Source organism: Oncorhynchus mykiss, chromosome 18, assembly GCF_057628025.1.
Source record: "Oncorhynchus mykiss isolate SJ-2025 chromosome 18, ASM5762802v1, whole genome shotgun sequence".
In the NCBI taxonomy this organism is placed as follows: domain Eukaryota; kingdom Metazoa; phylum Chordata; class Actinopteri; order Salmoniformes; family Salmonidae; genus Oncorhynchus; species Oncorhynchus mykiss.
The window spans coordinates 37,313,558-37,338,472 of NC_143039.1; the positions used below are offsets into that span (position 1 = coordinate 37,313,558).

General features: G+C 40.7%; 1 protein-coding gene across 6 annotated transcripts in view; it reads right to left on the reverse strand.

Moving 5' to 3' along the window:
• The window catches only part of LOC110495975 (neural cell adhesion molecule 2), a 422,938-nt gene that overhangs the window by 264,467 nt on the left and 133,556 nt on the right, over window positions 1-24,915 (reverse strand). The window contains exon 1 of one of the 6 annotated variants that reach the window (XM_090208336.1): window positions 13,298-13,412. The exons of the other annotated variants lie outside the window; for them this stretch is intronic. The gene's annotated coding sequence lies outside the window, so the exon portion shown is untranslated. Of the gene's footprint in view, window positions 1-13,297; window positions 13,413-24,915 lie in introns of those variants that run through there. 6 annotated transcript variants of the gene reach the window in all.

Sequence of the window (24,915 nt, forward strand, 5' to 3'; positions counted from 1 at the left end):
TAAGACATGAGGAATCCAATTATCAAAAGCCACCCACGGACTCCCAACACCCCACCCCCAACCCTGCAACAAGTATACAATATCAGTTATGGAGTTGCGGCTCGAAGTATAGTTTCTTGATCCTATGTAATGTATTCTCAGTGAATTTGGCAATATATATATTTTTTCTATTCAGAGAAATGACTCGTTGAAGTTGTTAGGTTTATGTCCCATCCTACATGCTGATATTACCAGGTTCTGACTAATAGATGGTGCTGTTCCAGATTATATTTTTTATATTTTTTCAGAATCCCCCCTCAAAAGGTAAAGGAATAGTGCATCCACATTACAAAATGACAAGTTGGTTTCCTTACCCTGTAAGCAGTCTTTGGACAAGGTATGACAAAACCAAAGCACGGATTGCCAAAATTATGTGGATTCGGCAATTTCAGCCACACCCGTTGCTGACAGGTGTATACAATTGAGCACACATCCATGCAATCTCCATGGACAAACATTGGCAGAAGAACTGAAGAGCTTAGTGACATTCAACGTGGCACCGTCATAGGATGCCATCTTTCCAACATGTCACTTCGTCAAATTTCTGCCATGCTAAACCTTCCCCGGTCAACTGTAAGTGCTGTTATTGTGAAGTGGAAACATCTAGGAGCAACAACGCCCGACCTCACTAATGCTCATCACTGAATGGAAGCAAGTCCCCGGCGCAATTTTCCAACATCAATTGGAAAGCCTTCCCAGAAGAGTGGAGGCTGTTATAGCTGAAGATGGGGTGACCAACTCCATTTTAATGGCCATGCTTTTGGAATGAGATGTTCAACGGACATGTAGTGTACCTGTTTAAGCAATTTTGCGCTTCGTATGCAAATCATCTGTAAGTAACATCATCACAATACACTTTAAGACACTTTGAATGATTTGGACATGAGGTGTGAAAATGTCAATATACAATTGAATTCATACACTGAGTTTGGAGTAATTAAAACTCATTTTTCAACCACTCCACAAATGTCTTGTTAACAAACTATAGTTTTGGAAAATCGGTGAGGACATCTACTTTGTGCATTTTTCCAACAATTGTTTACAGACAGATTATTTCACTTATCATTCACTGTATCACAAATCCAGTGGATCAGAAGTCTACATACACTAAGTTGACTGTGCTTTTAAACAGCTTGGAAAGTTCCAGAAAATTATGTCATGGCTTTAGACGCTTCTGACAGGCTAATTGACATAATTTTAGTCAATTGGAGGTGTACCTGTGGATGTATTTCAAGGCATACCTTCAAACTCAGTGCGTCTTTGCTTGACATCATAGGAAAATCAAAAGAAATCAGCCAAGACCCCCCAAAAAACAATTGTAGACCTCCACAAGTCTGGTTCATCCCTGGGAGCAATTTCCAAATGACTGAAGGTATTACATTCATCTGTACAAACAATAGTACGCAAGTATAAAGACCATGGGACCACGCAGCCGTCATACCGCTCAGGAAGGAGACGCATTCTGTCTCCTAGAGATGAATGTAATTTGGTGCGGGAAGTGCAAATCAATCCTAGAACAAAAGCAAGGGACCTTGTGAAGATCCTGGAGGAAACAGGTACAAAAGTATCAACAACGAGTCCTATATCGACATAACTAGAGGTTGACCGATTAATCAGAATGTTTTTATAATCGGAAATCTATATTTTTGGATGCTAATTTGTATTGATTTTTTTAATACCTTTATTTAACTAGGCAAGTCAGTTAAGTACACATTCTTAATTTCAATGACGGCCAAGGAACGGTGGGTTAACTGCCTTGTTCAGGGGCAGAATGACAGATTTGTACCTTGTCAGCTCGGGGATTCAATCTAGCAACCTTTCGGTTACTAGTCCAACGCTCTAACCACCTGCTTCACGAGGAGCCTGCCTGTTACGCGAATGCAGTAAGAAGCCAAGGTAAGGTGCTAGCTTGCATTAAACTTATCTCATAAAAAACAATCAATCAATCATAAATCACTAGTTAACTACACATGGTTGATGATATTACTAGTTTATCTAGAGTGTCCTGCGTTGCATATAAATCGATGCGGTGTGCATTCGCAAAAAAGGACTGTCGTTGCTCCAACGTGTACCTAACCATAAACATCAATGCCTTTCTTAAAATCAAAACACAGAAGTATATATTTTTAAACCTTCAAATTTAGCTAAAATAAATCCAGGTTAGCAGGCAATATTAACCAGGTGAAATTGTGTCACTTCTCTTGCGTTCATTGCACAGTTTGGGCCGCCTGGCTCATTGCAAACTAATTTGCCAGAATTTTACGTAATTATGATATAACATTGAAGGTTGTGCAATGTAACAGCAATATTTAGACTAGGGATGCCATCCGTTAGATAAAATACGGAATGGTTCCGTATTTCACTGAAAGAATAAACATTTTTTTCCCCGAAATGATAGTTTCCAGATTCAACCATTTAATGACCTAAGGCTCGTTTCTCTGTGTGTTATTATGTTATAATTAAGTTCATGATTTGATAGAGCAGTCTGACTGAGCGATGGTAGGCAGCAGCAGGCTCGTAAGCATTCATTCAAACAGCACTTTAGTGCGTTTTGCCAGCAGCTCTTCGCTGTGCTTCAAGCATTGTGCTGTTTATGACTTCAAGCTTATCAACTCCTGAGATTAGGCTGGTGTAACTGATGTGAAAAGGCTAGCTAGTTAGCGGGGTGCGCACTAATAGCGTTTCAAACGTCACTCGCTCTGAGACTTGGAGTAGTTGTTCCCCTTGCTCTGCATGGGTAACGCTGCTTCGAGGGTCGATGTGTTCCTGGTTGGAGCCCAGGTATGGGAGAAGGAGAGGGACGGAAGCTATACTGTTACACTGGCAATAGTAAAGTGCCTATAAGTACATCCAATAGTCAAAGGTATATGAAATACAAATCTTATCGAGAGAAATAGTCCTATAATTCCTATAAAAACTACAAACCTAAAACTTCTTACCTGGGAATATTGACTCATGTTGAAAGGAACCACCAGCTTTCATATGTTCTCATGTTCTGAGCAAGGAACTTAAACGTTAGCTTGGCACCTATTGCACTTTTACTGTCTTCTCCAACACAGTGTTTTTGCATTATTTAAACCAAATTGAACATGTTTCATTATTTATTTGAGGCTAAATTGATTTTATTGATGTATTATATTAAGTTAAAATAAGTGTTCATTCAGTATTGTTGTAATTGTCAATATTACAAATAAATAATGCAGATTAATCTGTATCGGCATTTATTTTTTGGTCCTCCAATAATCGGTCAACCTCTAGACATAACATGAAAGGCCGCTCAGCAACGAAGACGCCACTGCTCCAAAACCACCATAAAAAAGCCAGACTACAGTTTCCAACTGCACATGGGGACAAAGATTGTACTTTTTGGAGAAATGTACTCTGGTCTGATGAAACAAAATTAGAACTGTTTGGCCATAATCACCGTCTTCATGTTTGGAGGAAAAGGGGGGAGGCTTGCAAGCCGAAGAACACCATACCAAACGTGAAGCACGGGGTGACAGCATCATGTTGTGGGGGTGCTTTGCTGCAGGACACTTCACAAAATAGATGACATCATGAGGTAGGAAAAATATGTGGATATATTGAAGCAACATCTCAAGACAGCAATTTAAAGCTTGGTCGCAAATGGGTCTTCCAAACGGACATTGACCCCAAGCACACTTCCAAAGTTGTGGCAAAATGGCTTAAGGACAACAAAGCCACGTTATTGGAGTGGCCAACACAAAGCCCTGACCTCAAACTGAAAAAGTGGGTACTAGCAAGGAGGCCTACAAACCATTTTACATTCTTAAAATAAAGTGGTGATCCTAACTGACCTAAGACAGTGACTTTTTACTGGGATTAAATGTCAGGAATTGTGAGGTGTATGTAAACTTCTGACTTCAACTGTAGGTACCCTTGACTTGCATTGGATGTGTGCTAAAATGTTAGCATTTGAAACAATAGACAACAAAACCAAAGCATGAATTTCTGTCATTCCTTCCTTATAGACTGCTTACAGGGTAAGGAAACCAATGTAATTTGTAATTTAGGTGACACAAATTTCTTGTGCTTTTTGAGGTGGAAACACCTTGTGTTTTTCTTTGAAACCAAAATGACTTGAGCAGATATTGGAGAGAGGTCTGTAATTGAGTAGTATAAATTATTACTATTGAGGTAGAGGAAGCAGAACAAATTGCCACCAAAAGAGTAATTTTACCCCACAAAGCAAATGTGATTATTTCTCCATAAGTGTTGTTCAAACCCCACCATTTACTAGGCTTTAAAATGGTGTTTTCCTTCACTAAAATGCCATCTAACAATTTTACCAGGTTGAAGTAATTTACCACTCTCATTCACTGTTCGATTACTTCAGCCTGTCATACGGAGTTAAAATAGAGTAGAAAGGAGAGTGAGTGAGTGAGTATGCCATTGCTTTAAGAGACACGCACCTCCATTCGAAACAATAATTACCCTTGTTCAAAGTCACACCACCAAGGACAATGCTCAGTAAGTGCACAGCGTGTGCCCATTGAGCAGAGAGTGAAGTGACCTGAAAATGGTGCCTGAAGAAATGGCAGCAGTTTTACGGGCGCCCAACCAATTGTGCTAATATGTGGGGGTTTTTCACGTTATTTGTAACTTATTTTGTACATAATGTTTCTGCAACCGTATCTTATGGCAAAAAAGAGCTTCTGGATATCAGAACAGCGATCACTCACCTCAGATTAGACAACGTTTTTTTCTTCAACAAGCAAGACGCACAGGACATTCTACAAACACCCGACAGGGCCAACATCCCCGTTATTTGCAAGAGGGAGAAACGCAGTCACAGAGAACACAGAGAAGGGATGCCTTGTGAGGTCCGGCAGAAGGCGAGTAGGAAAGCTGCTGTTACCGGCAATATTACTCGCCAACGTGCAATCATTGGACAATAAATTAGACGAGGTACGATCACGAATATCCTACCAACGGGACATCAAAAACCGTAATATCCTATGTTTCACATAATCGTGGCTGAATGACGACATGGATATTCAGCTATCAGGATATTTGACCTAAAAGTCAGACCACATATAAAGCAAACATTGTGAAAGGCGGTCATCAATGGATCCACAGAAAGGGACTTGTGTGAACACACACAATGTTACAGTGTTGAAAGCCGTTAACCATTGCGTGTCCATCTGTTTGCGTTGCCCATGCAGAGAACGCCACAGAAGTAGCTCCCTGCGAAAGCCCTAAAAGCCAAAAACCCTCCATAGAGCCATTCCATCTCTGAATCATCACATTTTATCCCACCATAAAAAAGTGGCAGCTCATATATTTTTGTATGACAGTGTAGCATTGTGATTTACGATAATTGAAACATTGAAAAGAACATCAGAGGCATGCTTAGTCCAGTTACCCAGCATGCTGTGGGAGATAGAGCCCCAGTGGTGGTGCCCGATTTCTGGCAGGCATGTGAAGGCAGACCAGGGCTGCACCTCAATAGTTGAAGTAGCTCCCTGTCCTCCTGTCCTTGTGTTAATCGGCTCAAAAACGGGGAAAAGGGAAGGGGAAAGGACAGGCGCTTGCAGGAGGTTTGGGATACACTCATCCAGTTCCATAAGATTGGTGCAAATGAAAGAAAGGATACAAGGACAGGAAGCCACATTTTGATTACCAATATGTATCCCAGGACTGATTGTTGTCTCAAGGAATTGGCCAGGATTCATTAGACTGGTCCGACTAGCTAATTACCTCCAGTAACCCAAAGCCTCTCTCCCTGAGGGACTAGATTGAGCTAATGTACAGATGTAGGTTCTGAACCAGATTCACTATTCTGCATTAACATAATAATGTACCCATTAATCCATTTTGTTTAGATGTTCAGATGATTCATAGATCAACACCGATGTTGAAGCCTACCTTGATGAAGGAGCATCAAGTATTTTGCCTCTCCTCTCCGTTAAGCTATTTACCAGGGGAAGTAGATAAGTATCCATGGTGACTCGATTGTTGTTTCAGAGAAACATCCTTTTGTATTGTGCTTTTGCACAGGTGTTCCCAAACTTTCACTCGGGGCCCCCCTTCCAGCATTGGGGAACATCCTGCCCTAAGCCACCCCGCGCCACATCGATTTCTGTGGGCACCAGAACTGTTCATGATGCAAACTGTTTTACACCCCTCATTGGTGGAAGGAGAAAATTTAGCAGGTTTAAATCTTATTTCCTGCAATTCTACATATTTTGTCAAGGGATGCAAATAACAAAATTACAACAATATATTTTGGCTAATAAACATGTGCTGACATGTAATTGATCTGAACATTTCTGATAACTTACAAATAGCTCTCTAAGATATCCAATGACTAACATGACAAGAGGAACTGAGACGCACCCACAGTTTGGGAACCACCGTTTTGTTACTAAAGCACCTTATACCACCCACCACTGCGACCTGTATGCTCTAGTCGGCTGGCCCTCGCTACATGTTCGTCGCCAGACCCACTGACTCCAGGTCATCTACAAGTCTATGCTAGGAAAAGCTCCGCCTTATCTCAGTTCACTGGTCACGATGGCAACACCCACTCGTAGCACGCACTCCAGCAGGTGTCTCTCACTGATCATCCCTAAAGCCAAAACCTCATTTGGCCGCCTTTCCTTACAGTTCTCTGCTGCTGCGACTGGAACGAATTGCAAAAATCTCTGAAGTTGGAGACTTTTATCTCCCTCACCAACTTTAAACATCTGCTATCTGAGCAGCTAACCGATCGCTGCACCTGTACATAGTCCATCGGTATATAGCCCACCCAATTTACCTACCTCAGCCCCATACTGTTTTTATTTTATTTACTTTTCTGCTCTTTTGCACACCAGTATCTCTACCTACACATTTTCATCAGATCATTTATCACTCCAGTGTTAATCTGCTAAATTGTAATTATTCACTCCTATGGCCTATTTATTGCCTTTTGCACACAATGTATATAGATTTTTTTTTTCTACTATGTTATTGACTTGTTTATTGTTTACTCCATGTGTAACTCTGTGTTGTTGTCTAGTCACACTGCTATGCTTTATCTTGGCCAGGTCGCAGTTGCAAATGAGAACTTGTTCTCAACTAGCCTACCTGGTTAAATAAAGGTGAAATAAAATACAAATAAATAAAAAACATGCAAAAGGCACACCTATCTTGGTCACTGAGACTTTCAGGGTAAAGAAATAGCTGTTCAAATGTCAATGCATGATCATAGTCATACCCCCTCACAGCAAAGGCATTGGGTATAACCATGTGTTTTGAATTCAATCAATTGAGGTTGGTCAACATAATTTAGACAGAATGGTAAAGCTAACAGAGTGAATGACAGCTATTTAACCTCATGTGATTTAGCATTAGCTACACTAGCAGTAGCTACATTGGCTCATGGGTTCCCCAGGGTCTGTGATAATGACAGTGTTTAGCACATTATCACAGTGATGTTATTTAGTGGCCTCTAATGTACATACTGTCACCATGTGTCAGCTGTGAAGCCAGCTGCCAACAGACCAACCAGAAGCAGATGCAGTTGTAAAACATACTGTGGGTAAACGCAGAACGCAGGTGAAGATAGTTGCTGGCGAGTAACATAGGGCCCTCATGCTAACAATGCTAATTTGGTGTAATATGTATGCAAATGCTATTCACCAAACCAAAAATTGTGTGAAAGGCAATTATATGCATTTACCCTTGACTACATCCCTGCAATCAATGCATTTTTTGTTGTTGTCTTAAGCAGCTGTAGCATTTAGACCGTCTTATGAGAATGATGATCCTATTCAGCTTTCTGCTCAGGTAAGACCATTGACAGTGATCTAGTTTTGAGGTAGGTCAGGTATAGAGGAACGTGTCTCGGAATACCAAGCAGCTCATCCAACAAACATCTCACATCCACAAGAGTGAGGTTCGAGAACGCTGTTGAACTTTCCACTTTATCTTTCTCAGGTGGAGATCAAAAGATGGAGGGGGCTTGAAGTGTCCTGAAGAGAAGCTGTTTCTAGCCCATCAAAGCGACGGTGGATCTCAGCAACTCAGTGAGATTACTTTATTTAGTACATGAACCCCCTAACCCCATCTCCAAGGTCATATCGAGTCATTGCCACTGAAACCTTTTGGCCAATTAACTGATAAAGGTTGGGCAGCGGGGAGCCGAGCCATGAAACACTGAGACATCTGAGTTGACGGATCAATCATCTATATCTGGGCAGGTTTCTCCCTCCCTCCTTCCATACTCTCCCTCCTACACTCTGGCTACTGTAGACAAGTGAAAAGACCCATGGGAGAGCAAGCCCTTCATCCCCCTCCCCCCTCGCCCAGCGTCCCATCCCTCCCTCTCGTTGCAAATGTCCCGGCTGATTAAGATGGAGTGGCATATACACGCCACGGTGGCCCCCAGAGCCTCTGTTTTTTTCCCAACACATTCATCCCCTGTGCTAGCTGCCACAATCCCCATCCCCTCCCTACCTATACCTTCTTCCACCTTATACATTATAGATCACATATAAGTCCTGTCACAACGCTACCTGGCCCTCTCGCTTAGCAAAACTCCAGGCACCAAGCGTGTGACAGGCAGAAATATGCCTATCGCTTGTAGCGCGTGCATCTCAGCCCCGTCCTCTACACCCCTTTAAAAATAATGATTTGATGGGCAAGGGGGTGTTTTTGTGCTTTTATGTTATGCCGTCGGTGTCAAAAATACTCCAAAGCAAATGTGTAGTGTATGCAAATACACGTTTATAAACTCAGACCTGAGTCAAACATGTACATCAAGTACATTAACCTATTTAAGGTGAACTTTTGGCACTTTTCCATTGGTTCCACTGCACAGGAGACACTTAATCAAAAGTATCTAAAATATTTGAAATATGTACAGTTGATGTCGGAAGTTTACATACACTTAGGTTGAAGTCATTAAAACTCATTTTTCAACCACTCCACAAATGTCTTGTTAACAAACTATAGTTTTGACAAGTTGGTTAGGACATCTACTTGTACTTTGTGTACAAGTCATTTTCCCAGCATTTGTTTACAGACAGATTATTTCACAATTCCAGTGGGTCAGAAGGTTACACACACTAAGTTGACTGTGCCTTTAAACAGCTTGGAAAATTATTCTAATAGGCTAATTGACATCATTTGAGTCAATCAGAGGTGTACCTGTGGATGTATTTCAAGGCCTACCTTCAAACTCAGTGCCTCTTTGCTTAACATAATGGGAAAATCAAAAGAAATCAACCAAGACCTCAGAAAACAAATTGTAGACCTCCACAAGACTGGGTCATCCTTGGGAGCAATTTCTAAACGCCTGAAGATACCACATTCTTCTGTACAAATAATAGTACGCAAGTATAAACACCATGGGACCATGCAGCCGTCATACCGCTCAGGAAATAGACACGTTCTGTCTCCTAGAGATGAATGTACTTTGGTGCGAAAAGTGCAAATCAATCCTAGAACAACAGCAAAGGACCGTGTGAAGATGCTGGAGGAAACAGGTACAAAATATCTATATCCATAGTAAAACAAGTCCTTTATCGACATAACCTGAAAGGCCGCTCAGCAAGGAAGAAGCCACTGCTCCAAAACCACCATAAAAAAGCCAGACTACGGTTTACAACTGCATATGGGGACAAAGATTGTACTTTTTGGAGAAATGTCCTCTGGTCTGATGAAACAAAAATGGAACTGTTTGCCCATGATGACCATCGTTATGGTTGGAGGAAAAAGGGGGAGGCTTGCAAGCCGAAGAACACCATCCCAACCGTGAAGCACGGGGTGGCAGCATCATATTTTGGGGATGCTTTGCTGCAGGAGGGACTGGTGCACTTCACAAAATAGATGACTTCATGAGGGAGGGAAATATGTGGATATTTTGAAGCAACATCTCAAGACATCAATCAGGAATTTAAAGCTTGGTCGCAAATGGGTATTCCAAATGGACAATGACCCCAAGCATACTTCCAAAGTTTGGGTAAAATGGCTTAAGGACAGCAAAGTCAAGGTATTGGAGTGGCCAACACAAAGTCCTGACCTCAATCCTATAGAACATTTGTTGGGAGAACTGAAAAAGCGTGTGCGAGCAAGGAGGCCTACAAACCTGACTCAGTTACACCAGCTCTGTCAGGAGGAATGGGCTAAAATTCACCCAACTTATCGTGGGAAGCTTGTGGAAGGCTTCCCGAAACGCTTGACCCAAGTTAAACAATTTAATTGCAATGCTACCAAATAATCATTGAGTGTATGTAAACTTCTGACCCACTGGGAATGTAATGAAATAAATAAAAGCTTAAATAAATCTCTCTCTCTCTCTACTATTATTCAGAAATGTCACATTCTTAAAATAAAATGGTGATCCTAACTGACCTCAAACAGGGAATTTTTACTAGAATTAAATGTCAGGAATTGTGAAAAACTGAGTTTAAATGTATTTGGTTAAGGTGTATGTAAACTTCCGACTTCAATTGTAGCTATTTGACCAAGGTAGGCAGGCAGAGTATATAGCTAGAAGTTAGACAAACACACTCAAAGACACAGACATAGAGTAGCCACATTCAATGGTAAATACCTTATTTCAGGATGAACAGTGGCACTATAGTTATAGCTAACACACTTAATCTCCATTGTTAATTGCAGTTTGTCATAGCATACCCTGAATATAATGTTTGACGACCACTGAATAAGCGGGAAAAAAAGTTGAAAAAGAGCAATTAAAATAGCCACCACACTAAATCCTACAAAGCAAGCCGCTCTCTCCCAGTGAATGGTCCAATTACTCGCTAACATGGGGTGAAACTTTTCCTAATGCCCTGTGGATCTCCGTCCACCAGCTAATTATCCACGTTCAGCATGTACCAATCTTGCAACTCATCATTAGTTTACTTATTTGGACAATTGCCCCCGACTCCAAATCCAATGATTTAAAAAACTGCACCATGACCAAAGATGAGATAAAAACACAATAATGCTAATGACAGTAATATGAACAAAAATAAAACGAATTAGAGAGGTAGAACTTTAATGGCACCCTGTCACTATACTGAATAGTGATAGAACTTGGATATCTTGTCTAGTCATGAGGTGATTTGCCTGCTCGAGGATGGTGGGAATGGGACACTTGTTGGATGCTGCTGGGATGGGTTTGTTAGAACATATCGGAATACAGGTCACATATTAGAAGTCAAGTACAGTTTGCTTCAATAAAAAAAGTCCTATGTATGTTATCATTCCCACTGTACTGTAAATCATGTGTATGTCTTGTCGCAAGGGGTTAGGAGAAAGCAATTGAGAGTTTACATGTTTATATTGAAATTGCACACCTTCAACAAATTCAAAGTGGATCAAGAAAAGCACTCAGCAGCTTAAACGTGTATCTTCTCCTACTTAAGTTTGATTTAAAAAAAGAATGATCAAAATACAAAAAAAAAGATAAGCAAAACATCTCTGCTATTGAATCTAGTTTTCCAAGAATAGCTGAATATTTTACACAAAGCATAGTGACTTTAAGCTCAAAATGTATGTTGAATAAAATGGCCAATTCAAAAAGGTTAATTCACAATCACACTGGATTCGAGAGGAAACCATTACCTATATTACCTATTTAATATGATATATTTTTTTTACAATGGAAATATCTCAGGGATTATATCTGCATCCAGTGGTGTAGTGAAGGGTATATGCCGTATGCACACTTTTTTTTTCAGTGGGCATTGCATATAGTTTTTATGCCGAATGATGCGTATCAAAGAAGTGGAGGTATACGCTGTATCAATAATGTATTATAATAGAGATATCATGCAACCTCTGGCTATTTTCAATACAACTTCCTCCATTTGAACATCCACACACTGATACACCTTCTGTCATTCCACATCTATACTGGACCATGCAGATAATACATTTTCTCCATTAAAACTGAGCAATTGGCAACATGAAAAACTGACAACTGAAAAATGGCTTCTCGTTTTTGCATATAAGCTAAAAAATCATTTCATGTTACGATTTTCACATGTAGGTGGGTTTAAATGTGGAATAGAAAATATAGAAAACACTCTGAAGTTTCTAAAACTTTAAATAATGTATGTGAGTATAACAGAACTGATATGGCAGGCGAAAACCCGAGGAAAATCCATACAGATTTTTATTTTTTGAGGTCACCACCCATTGAAAATGCTTGTCTATGGGAAATTCAAAGGAAATCCTCCCAGATTGCAGTTCCTATGGCTTCCGCTAGATGTCAACAGTCTTTAGAAAGGGCTTCAGGCTTGTTTTTTGAAAGACAAGCTAGAATTTGTAGTTTTTCAAGGTGGCTCTCATTTTGACTGTAATCTTGTGGAGCATGCACTTCATTATTTATCTCCGGTATTGAACACACTATTCTCCATCTTATATTTGATCGTTTATTTAATTATTAGGGCACCTGAGGATTGATTAGAAACACTGTTTGACTTGTTTGGATGAAGTTTATTGGTAACTTTTGGGATTCCTTTGTATGCATTTTGAACAAGTGGAACAGGTGGATTACTGAATCAAGTGTGCCAGCTAAATTGACTTTTTTGGGATTTAAAGATGGACTTTATCGAACAAAACAACCATTTGTTGTGTAGCTGGGACCCTTGTGATTGCAAACAGTGGAAGATCTTCAAAGGTAAGTGATTTATTTTATCGCCATTTCTGACTTTTGTGAAGCCTCTGCTGCTTTTGTATGCTGTGCGCTGTCCTCAGATAATCGCATGGTATGCATGGTAAGCAGCTGGATTAACAAGAAGTTAAGCTTTTAAATGATGTAGGACACTTATATTTTCATGAATGTTTAATATTACATTACATATTACATATTACATATTATTTTGAAATTCACGCCCCACCTTTCCCAAAGAGGTTTTAAATAAACGTTTCTGTGATTCCCCAGATTACTACTTAATTAATTGTTATGTGATTAATTGCGTAATAATTGAACATGTTATGTAATTATTCGATGAATAGCCGTCATCGCATTAAAACCTCTTGAGGATAGGGAGACGCTAGCGTCTCAACTGGCCAATTGCCTGGGGAAATGCAGAGCGCCAGATTCAAATAAAATGCTATAAAATTCTAACTTTCATTAAATCACACATGTAAGATAGTCAATTAAAGCTACACAGCGAAAGCATAATAAGCTATTATCTGATAGCATGCACCCATCTGAACCAGTAGTAAACAAAAGAGCTAGCGTAGCAGGCGCTACACAAAACGCTGAAATAAAATATAAAATATGCATTACCTTTGACGAGCTTCTTTTGTTGGCAGTCCAATATGTCCCATAAACATCACACTTGGTCCTTTTTTTTCTCGATTAATTCCGTCCATGTATACCCAAAATGTCCATTTATAAAGCCTGTTTGATCCAGAAAAAAACAGCTTACCAAAACACAACGTCACTACAAAACATTTCAAAAGTTGCCTATAAACTTTGCCAAAATATTTCAAACTACTTTTGTAATACAACTTTAGGCATTTTTAAACGTTAATAATCGATCAAATTGTAGACGGGGCAATCTGTATTCAATACAGCAAGTAAACAAACCATGCTCCTTTTTCCGTCTTGCACAACTCTCAACAGTGTAACCATGTTCCAGGATGTGCTTCTTCTTTGTTGCACAAATGATTAACCTCAACCAAATTCCAAAGACTGGTGACATCCAGTTGAAGTCGTAGGAACTGTAAAATGGTCCCTATCAAATATCCCTTGGCAAAGACAACAGAGGGAAAGGTCAGAGACAAAAAAGAAGAAAATAATCTGAACAGTTAGTCCTCTGGGTTTTGCCTGCTACATAAGTTCTGTTATAGTCACAGACATGATTGAAACAGTTTTAGAAACTTCAGAGTGTTTTCTATCCACACCTACTAATCATATGCATATCATATATTCCTGGCATGAGTAGCAGGAAGTTGAAATTGGGCACGCTATTTATCCAAAAGTGAAAATGCTGCCCCCTATGAGGGTAGTCATTAACAAATATTGTTAACCACTATTATTGAACACAGAATGAATTCATGCAACTTATCATGTTAAGCACATTTTTACTCCTGAACTTGTTTAGCCTTGCCATAACAAAGGGGTTGAATACTTATTGACTCAAACATTTCAGCTTTTCATTTTTTATGCATTTCTAAAACTTTCTACAAGATAAATTCCACTTTGACATTATGGGGTATTGTGTGTAGATCAGTGACACAACATCTCAAATTCAGGCTGTAACATAACATGCTGTAACACAACATGTGGAAAAGGGGTGTGTCTACTTTCTGAAGTATAAAAGATACAGTTTGTGTTGACCTGACTGAAATACCAATATGGGATTGATCATTTTAGGTACAGATTTGAGTATATCCACTTCACCAGGTACCACTAAACCACTGTCTGCATCAGGTTAACGTGGGTTACCAAGTCTGTCACAACTATTGAAACAGAAATACAGTGCCTTGCGAAAGTATTCGGCCCCCTTGAACTTTGCAACCTTTTGCCACATTTCAGGCTTCAACATAAAGATATAAAACTGTATTTGTTTGTGAAGAATCAACAACAAGTGGGACACAATCATGAAGTGGAACGACATTTATTGGATATTTCAAACTTTTAAAAAAAATCAAAAACTGAAAAATTGGGCGTGCAAAATTATTCAGCCCCTTTACTTTCAGTGCAGCAAACTCTCTCAAGAAGTTCAGTGAGGATCTCTGAATGATCCAATGTTGACCTAAATGACTAATGATGATAAATACAATCCACCTGTGTGTAATCAAGTCTCCGTATAAATGCACCTGCACTGTGATAGTTTCAGAGGTCCGTTAAAAGCGCAGAGAGCATCATGAAGAACAAGGAACACACCAGGCAGGTCCAAGATACTGTTGTGAAGAAGTTTAAAGCCGGATTTGGATACAAAAATATTTCCCAAGCTTTAAACATCCCAAGGAGCACTGTGCAAGCGATAATATTGAAATGGAAGGAGTATCAGACCACTGCAAATCTACCAAGACCTGGCCGTCCCTCTAAACTTTCAGCTCATACAAGGAGAAGACTGATCAGAGATGCAGCCAAGAGGCCCATGATCACTCTGGATGAACTGCAGAGATCTACAGCTGAGGTGGGAGACTCTGTCCATAGGACAACAATCAGTCGTATATTGCACAAATCTGGCCTTTATGGAAGAGTGGCAAGAAGAAAGCCATTTCTTAGAAATATCCATAAAAAGTGTTGTTTAAAGTTTTCCACAAGCCACCTGGGAGACACACCAAACATGTGGAAGAAGGTGCTCTGGTCAGATGAAACCAAAATTTAACTTTTTGGCAACAATGCAAAACGTTACGTTTGGCGTAAAAGCAACACAGCTGAACACACCATCCCCACTGTCAAACATGGTGGTGGCAGCATCATGGTTTGGGCCTGCTTTTCTTCAGCAGGGACAGGGGAGATGGTTAAAATTGATGGGAAGATGGATGGAGCCAAATACAGGACCATTCTGGAAGAAAACCTGATGGAGTCTGCAAAAGACCTGAGACTGGGACGGAGATTTGTCTTCCAACAAGACAATGATCCAAAACATAAAGCAAAATCTACAATGGAATGGTTCAAAAATAAACATATCCAGGTGTTAGAATGGCCAAGTCAAAGTCCAGACCTGAATCCAATCGAGAATCTGTGGAAAGAACTGAAAACTGCTGTTCACAAATGCTCTCCATCCAACCTCACTGAGCTCGAGCTGTTTTGCAAGGAGGAATGGGAAAAAATGTCAGTCTCTCGATGTGCAAAACTGATAGAGACATACCCCAAGCGACTTACAGCTGTAATCGCAGCAAAAGATGGCACTACAAAGTATTAACTTCAGGGGGCTGAATAATTTTGCACGCCCAATTTTTCAGTTTTTGATTTGTTAAAAAAGTTTGAAATATCCAATAAATGTCGTTCCACTTCATGATTGTGTCCCACTTGTTGTTGATTCTTCACAAAAAAATACAGTTTTATATCTTTATATTTGAAGCCTGAAATGTGGCAAAAGGTCGCAAAGTTCAAGGGGGCCGAATACTTTCGCAAGGCACTGTACATTTTTATCTAAGGATACATCCACCCTGCATTCATCAAGGCTTTTCATACAGCATCCCATAATTAACCACTCATTGTAGGACTAAAATACCATTGCTGTTTCTATAGCAACCAGTTACTATTAACATTCCGAGAGTGGGAGGGCGAGGAGAGGTGAAGAGCGAAAGAACAAAAGAAGACTGCAGCTGAGATAGAAATGGATAATATACTGTAAGATTAGATAGTTTTATCAAAGCAATCGACATTTATTAAAGTAACAAAACCATCGTGTGGATTGCTGTCTTACCATGTCCATAGGCTACTGTCAAGGTAAAGGGAGCAAATATAGATCTGTAATTTGACTGAACTATCCCTTGAAGACAACATCCAATGCAACATCAACACAATATCTTAGGTCTTATCCTGACATAAATAGCAACCACAATAACAAAGAGACACAGTTCGCTATCCTACAGCAACAAGATCTCATAGTACAGTATCAAACCAACAATTCATATTCCAATAACGGGAGTCGATTTTGACTACCTTCACCAAACCAACTCTGTCTCAGTTCATCAAAACTACATTTTCCATGGGATTCCAACGGCGTTGTTCTGATTTGTTGCCTAATACTGGAACATTCCAGAGAAATATTCCTAGTTTTCCCCCCTGACAGGAATGGTACGGCTTTCTAATATAATTAGTTAAAAAACAAACATTAAAGCATTACATGAAAGACTCAATTAGAAAAATCCGTCTTTCCAATTGAGCCTGATTAGAGGGCCTCCAGAGGCCTTGTGGGGGGTGAGTGGAAGCGTGTGGAGGGAGGGGAATGAAGGAAGGAGGGAAGACTTCTGTTTTCCTCTTTATAAACGAGTGAAACCAGGCCATGAGGGCTAATTAGACAGCAAGGTGTGTTTATTTTCTTTCCAAATACCTCTCTTTCTCTTGTTCCATCTCTCTCTCTGAGAAATTGGTCTCGTAATTAGACTTTCAATCCTTCTCTTCCACTCTCTCTCCTGCTCAGACACTCACTATGTCTCTTACCCTCTGTCTTTCTCTTTCTCTCACTCTTCTCTTTTTCTCTCTCCTGCTCAGACTCTCTCTCTTTCTTGCAATCTCCTTCTCTCTTTTCTCATCTCCTCTCCTTCCTTTCTCCTACCTTTCACTTTCCCCCAGCAGGAAGAAAAGGCAGGATGGAAGTTTAACTGGGTTCCTGTAATGGGAGCAATAGGAGATGGGCCTAATAGCGCAACAGGAGACTTCGGAGAAAGTTCAGACTCTGCATGCATCTCAAGTCATGCTGCTCTGGTCTAACAACTTAAAAGTCTATTGAACTGAGGGCATCTCACTGGGTAGTTTTTTTACACCTCAAAATGAGTCCACTGTAATAAGTTATTATACGAGTTATTTAACTGTGAACAATGTTGCAAAATAGCTAAGGGTAATAAAATACAAGCATTTTGCTACACCCGCAATAACATCTGCTAAATATGTGACATATACAATTATTATAATTTTGTTCCTCAATTCTCAGTGTATTCTTGTTATGAACTTAAATTCTAAGTATACTATCAAATCATTATTGGTAGCGACAGTGCAAGTCCTTTGTTGGCCAATACCATCATAACTTTTTTCCTGTGCCATTAGAGAGTAATGTGCCTAAGAAAAAGTAATATCAAGTACGGTAACAGCTCAACAGCAAAGCTTGTGAGTGTTTGATTCCTTTGTTGGTCTCAATAAAAGTAATGGTTACCTTGTTACGTTAATGTATTTCAATGGCCGCTGACTGAGTCACACTTTGTTATGAACAATGGAAAAATAAAGGATGGAAAAATACAGGGGTAACATCCCAAATGGCACCCTATTCCTTACATGTTGCACTACTTTTGACCAGAGACCTACGGGCCCTGTTCAAAAGTACTGCACTATATAGGGAATAGGGTGCCATTTGGGACACATGCAGGCTCTTTAAAGGTCTGTCACACAGAGAGTAGAATTACTCTTTGATTGGATCTAAATCAGCCAATCACTCAAATCACTCCTTTCACTTAATGACAATGGCTGAGACGATGCTCTTTGAGTGTTCGTGGGTGGGTGTGTTCGTGTGACAGTATGTCTCCATACGTTTTTTGTTGTTGCTCTGAATCTTTTTAAATGCACACAATTACAAAGCCATTAAAAGTAATGAAATAAACCCAGGAAGAACTCATTAGTCTAAGAGCTAGTGATTGAGGAGAACTTGGAGTGGAAAACCACCCCCCTAAGTTTAAATCAAGGAGCAGATTAAGACACAGAGACCATGTCTGCATATCAAATGACACACTATAGGCCATGAGAGAAACCCTAATGCACTATAAGGAATAGGGTGCCATGTGGGACACATCCCAATTCTGTCATTAAACTGGACTGCCTTTGTTTCGTGTGGAAGCAGTAAAAAAATACAGTACAGGGCACCTTGGCTGCCAATGTCATGGACCAAGCCAGGAGCCAAGGGCTGGGAAGACGTGGCTTGGGCCCAATAAAAACCAACCGACAAGCAAATAATTAATTCATACACTCATAAAGAAAAGGTCAATAAAGGCACCATATATTGTGCCATGCTGCCATTGTTTCATGGTAAACATAACATCACAAAATAAAAACTAAGATTCAATCATATTATATTTGTGCAAAGCCTATGACAATAGGCCTACATAGGCTAGGGAATTAATCTATTTTCCTTGGGATCAATCAAGTGCTACTACTAAAGTCACTCACACTATCATTCATTCACATAAAGTATGTGGATCATGTCCAATCTTTATTGAATGACAACCCCATGGCCCAAGATTGGTGGTGGTGATATGAGCTTGGTTTAGGCCTAAGAAATCCTGTTGCTGCCACATAATACAGAGAAAGAAAAAACACAAGTGAGCGAACGAGAGGCTGCTCAGGTAAATCTGCTCAGGAGAAACAGACAGAGACAGAGAGACACACACAGGCACAGACAGAGACACAAATACAGACAGACAGACAGACAGACAGACAGACAGACAGACATAATAGAGTGATAGAAAAAGGCTTAAATCTGCTCAAGAGACAGAGAGAGACACAGACAGACAGACAGACCGAGACACGGACAGACAGAGACACGGATAGACAGAGACACAGACAGACAGACACAGATACAGACAGACACACACACACAGACAGAGACACACAGACAGAGACAAACACACACAGAGACAGACACAGAGAGAGAGACAGACATTTTGGTATGATGCAGGGTGGCTGCCCCGCATATTTCCACTGAGATTGGGGAAGGACTCACTGTACTGTTCCTCCTCCGGTAGAGGGATGAGCAGGATGACAGGAGAGGGAGAGGGGGGAGACTAAAAAATAGAATGAGGAAGTGAGAGGAGAGTGAAAGGGAGAAAGTGGGACAGAATGTAAAGACAATGATGATAGGCATCATGATAATGTATTGCATGTAGAGTATACTCTCAAGTATCAACATTTACTGACGTTTTGTACTATAACACTCACTCCACATCAGCTTTCACTGAATTAGTGAAGACACATTTTGCCAAATTGAACGTGGGGAGGATTAAATAGCTACGATACCGTGAGGGTCAGATTGGGGAATATAGCCAGAACACCGAAGTTCACAACCCTAATCTTCCCCAAAATCCCATGGCTTCCACAAAAAGCCAGGACTTTGGTTTAACATCCATTCTGAAAAACAACCGTTTTGCTAGGAAGAAGACTAGCCAATTTAATTCTGAGGAGAAAAATGGAAGACTCTGCTGTCGGGCCTATAGATAAAGTACCCCAAAACATACATTCCCTGAACGAAGACACTATATCATATCTAGATATAGATAATGTATGAAGTGGCTCACCTCTTGAACTCCGAGATATACTACATCAGGGAAGTGATAGTTACAAATGTCCCATCTCCCAGACCATCCGCAAGTCTCCTCTTCTGATATATTTATATTTCATCAACAGCCAATATAAATCATATAGCCTGCTAGAGAAGCTATGCGGTAAACAAAACATAGGTTATATGAATGTTACCAGAACGTTATATTAGGATCTGGTAAAGGTACAAATGAGAGAGACAACCCAGCAAAACAAAAACAGATTATGTTAATGTTCTCAGAACGTTCCATTAGGTTGAGGCGCCAGAAACACAAGGCTAACCACCGTTTGCTGCTTCACCATTAGAGAGGATAGCTAGCAAACCAAAATATGTGAGGTGAATGTTACCAGAACATTCCATTTGGTTGTCGGAAATAGGCTTACCACTATTTGCCGCATTCACTATTGCCACGTACCGCTATTCACTACAGGTTGACAGCATTTCAAGGCGTATTTCAAGCCGAAGTAAAAACACGGCAGCCGATCAAACGTGCCGCTTCAGTCAACGTTAATTACGAAAGATCAAAAGGCATGTTCCATGCGCAAGTTACGTCGAAAGACGGGGATTCTTATTGGAGATGAAAATAGATAAAAAGGTCCGAGTCTTCCCCCGAGTGACAGCACGGGAAGCATCTGTCCCTGGTAATAATCGATTCACCTGCGCATGAAGAAGATAACTTGAAGTAGAAAGAAAATCTGAAGGACAAAGGGACGAATTTGTGACGTTTTTTTTGTAGCATCCCTAGGGAATTTAAACAAGGTTGAACAACAGGGGCGGAATAAGGGTAACACACGGGGGAGATCAATGGTGTTTTATGCAGTACTACAATAAATAAATAAGGAGTAAACTTTTGGTGTAACAAAAACAAGTCAAACTCTGTGTGTATGGGCTTAAGTCTGTGCAAGCATGGGTAAGCATCCAAAATCATTCACGACGGCCTGCCTTCCTCCATAGCAACACTACACACACATGCACGTACACACTCCCTCCTTAAAGCTCACTCTGCAATCAACCTTTCGTACCTCTGTTGGATGGCTGAACTCTACTCTGGTTCCATTCTAACCCTGCAACCCAGCTAAAGCCAATACTTTTTGTTTTTCCCTTATCACTCCCCTCCTATCACTTAAATGTGATGGGAGACGGCATTAAGACTAATTAGACATGAAGGCAAAACAAGTTTTAATCCAGCTGGTGAGAGGTGGTCTGGACCTGGACGGTAATGTGGGGGGACAGGAGCGGGGACGGGTGTATGCTACCAGCAGGGGGTGTCATCTTCTATGGCTGGATATGAGGGAATGAGGAGGTATCGGACACAGGGATGGGTTAGGGAGCAAGTGGAGGTTAGGGGGGGGGTGGATTAGAACAACTGGGTGAGAAATAAGGACAAAGCCTGTGAGGCAGGGTTCGATGCAGTCTCTCTCTACCGCTCTCTCTTTTCCACTCTCTCTTTCACTCTCTTGCGCTCTTTTTTTCTCCTGCTCAGACTCAATTTCGTTCTCTTTTTCTCTCTCTCTGATAAAGTAAATGTGTTTTCCTTCCGTTCGCTCTGTTGTATTCTGCTTCCTCCGATAGCACATGACTTTTCCCTCTCTTCCTGCAGAGTTGTCCCATTTTAATTCACTCTCTTCTTTTATTTTGTTCATTTCCTTTGTCATCCTATTCCCATTACTCCTTGCATGCAATCTCCTTTGAGCCATTGGAGCCATCTGGTTTTATGCCCATCATTGGATCTCCTCTGATTTCCTGTGTGACTGACTGGCTTGAAGCTCCCTGTTGTAGCTAAATAATAAGGAGTAGAGGGAAGCTGATCGTGGTTCAGTTTGGTATTTCCCCAACTAATGATTAAGGTTAGGATTTGGGGAGGGGAAGCTGATGCTAGATCTGTACATAGGGGAGACTTCATACTGAACCTATATGATAATGAGGGAAACAACATAGCGTGGGGAACACAAAATGTTGAGACTCAGTAAGATGGTAACAGGACGCGCCAGGAGACCATTCTTACGGTCAAACTGTCTGCAGCTTCACACCATGCTGCAGTCTGGAGCGGCTGAGTGCAATCACACATCTCTGACATAGCCCATCGTTAACACTCCTTTCACACCAGGCTGGGGATGTTGTTACAGTGAGTTCAAAGAACTTTACCAAACTCTGGCCATATCAACTATGGTAGCTGAAAATGCACACACAATAACTACAGTGAGGGCTAAAACGCAAACATAACAACATACACACACAAAGATAAGCAAAACACATGCACAAGAGATATGTTAGGGGTTCTGCATAAAAACATGTTTTTTTCCAGATTTTCTCCACCTTTCTCAGGAAACTAAATTGCAAATAATATTGTTCTAAAGAGTAAAAAAAAAGTGTAGAAATTGAGGGGAAAATAGCAATAAAGTACATGCGTACAGTGAAAACACGTGTTGGTGTGCATCTGGGACTCTGTTGGCCACCTGAGCCACCTGTCTCTATCTGCCGAATGCCAGCTGTGGACGGGCTGCACGGCTGCACTGGGCTACGGAGGGAACACACACACACACACACGGACACGGACACACACACACACACCCACACACACACAGTCCTGTAGGCCATGTTCCTCCATTAGTGGTGACACACACACCCCAGGTCCTGATGTCAGACGTTACATGGAGTTCTGCCGCCCAGACAGGTGCTGCCATTGATCACCAGAGGGCTCTTTATGACAGCCATAATTATAAAGCATGTGTGTGTGTGTGTGTGTGTGTGTGTGTGTGAGAATGCTTGTCTGCACTTGTGTGTGTTTTTTTTTTTTTTTTTGCATTTATTTTGAGGGCAGACAAAAACTAAAAAGATGACTATCCCTCTTTGTTGTTGCATATAATCAATCATCTGCTGTCAGTGACCTCATCCAAAATGGCACCCTAATTCCTACATGAGCCCTGGTCAACAGAAGTGCACTATGTACGGAATAGGCTGCCATTAAGGACGTACCCATTGTTGTTTTTCTATTAGATTTAGTCATAGTCCCCTACCCTTCTGCTCGGGTTAGTGACACTGTAGCACCATTTGTACTTTGCCTTAATACACTTCAAGAGCACCCCTTTTCCAGGCAAGTTAAAAAAAAGCAATTGGTTATTTTTTTCTTCCTCGTTTTGCTTTTACAGCTTTGTGCTCAGAGAACAGCGAACAATTACAGGCAGGCCCTATGAAAATGTCAATGAGATTTGGCTTCCCTTGAGTGAGTGAGTGAGTGAGTGAGTGAGTGAGTGAGTGAGTGAGTGAGTGAGTGAGTGAGTGAGAGAGTGAGAGAGTGAGAGAGTGAGAGAGAGAGAGTGAGTGAGAGGTGTGTATGTATATGTGAGTGGTAGCTGGCAAGAAAGAGACCGAGAGAAAGAGATGGAGAGATAGCGAGACAAAGAGTGAGTGGAAGAGAGAGAGCGAGAGTAGGATGGCCATGCCGGTTTGGACGAGGGTGGATGTGAACATCTCTTTCATACTCCTTTCACATTGAGTGGCCTGATTCATCTCTCTGAGTTCGCCTTGTCATCCTTTATCGTCCCTTATTTCTACTTTTCCCCTCCAACAGATACATCACTGCGAGAAGGATCTGTTGATCTGGCCTGGTCTGAGCACAGCAGTGTGCCATAGGGCTGGCTGTAGGTTCAGAACCTGGATCACTGATTATCCCTCTGTGCCCTGTGCCTGTGCAAAAAATAAATAAAAATAGAAAATAAAAGAGGGAGGGACAGAGAGACAGAAGAGAGAGAGAGAGAGAGAGATGTAGACAGACAGACACACACTCCCTCCTCCCTATCATTGGTCGTAATTCGAATTGTATCCAATACCGCCACAATTAGCAAAATGGAGGAGGACCGAGGTCTCTGTCCACACACACGACACACCCGCTTCATCCCACTAATCACCATAGGGAGAGTGTGTGTGTGTATGTGTATATATATGTTTGTGAGTGTGTGTGATTTAGCCTCTGCGTCCACAGAGAGGGCCCAATTAGTTCAGTGGGGATGGTCCGTAGCGCGCACATACACTTGCATACACTCCACTTAGCCTCCACTGGGATTCTGGACTGCATCATGTTTAAATCCCCACTCATGCTGCACAGAAGTTAACACACTTGAATAATGTAGGTATGTTGAAACAGTTAATTACTGTTCGCAAAACAATGTCAATACAGGCTAGAACACTTTACAATGAAGATAGCTTCCAGTAGATACCGGTAGCTTTCAGCTTTGTAAGCTAGATTTTCTTGCTAGCTTACAGCTGAAGTTATCAAATCACTACCCTCTGGTACTTTGTAATAATATGCTAATCATAATGCAAAATTGCTGATTTCAAAGCAACCAAAACTTTATTTAATCACTTTAATCAATCTCTCTCTCCCAAAAAGTATCTATTGCCTCCCTCTTGCCTTGTGAATTACAGTATGTCATTACTGGGTAAGCTACTTCTATGCAAATGTTGTTGATCAGTATAATAAAATAATTCCAAAATGGAAGAGTCATCTGCAGCCCCATGAAATCAGCCAAAACAAGCACAATAACTCAATGCATGCACACACTCCTATTGAATACGCATTCACCTGTATTGTGAATAGGCCTAGGCAATCTTTTGATTAACCCAGTTTATCAGCAGAGATTTACCATTCAAATACATTATTACCATTATGCAGTTATGTAGTTAGATACATTATGTAGTTAGATTAGGTAAAAACAAAGTAAAATTGATTGTATGAGGTATAATGATTCATTAATGCATTTATGGCTGTATCTGAAAAATGTCAAATGTAATGATATTGAACTCAAAAGATGCCCAACGATTGAACAGAGCAGGAACTGAGTTTCTGTCTAGATCAAGTGCCATTCTGTGCCTATGTTAATATGGCTTATTCTTTTGCAGTGGTATTGTTTTGGTA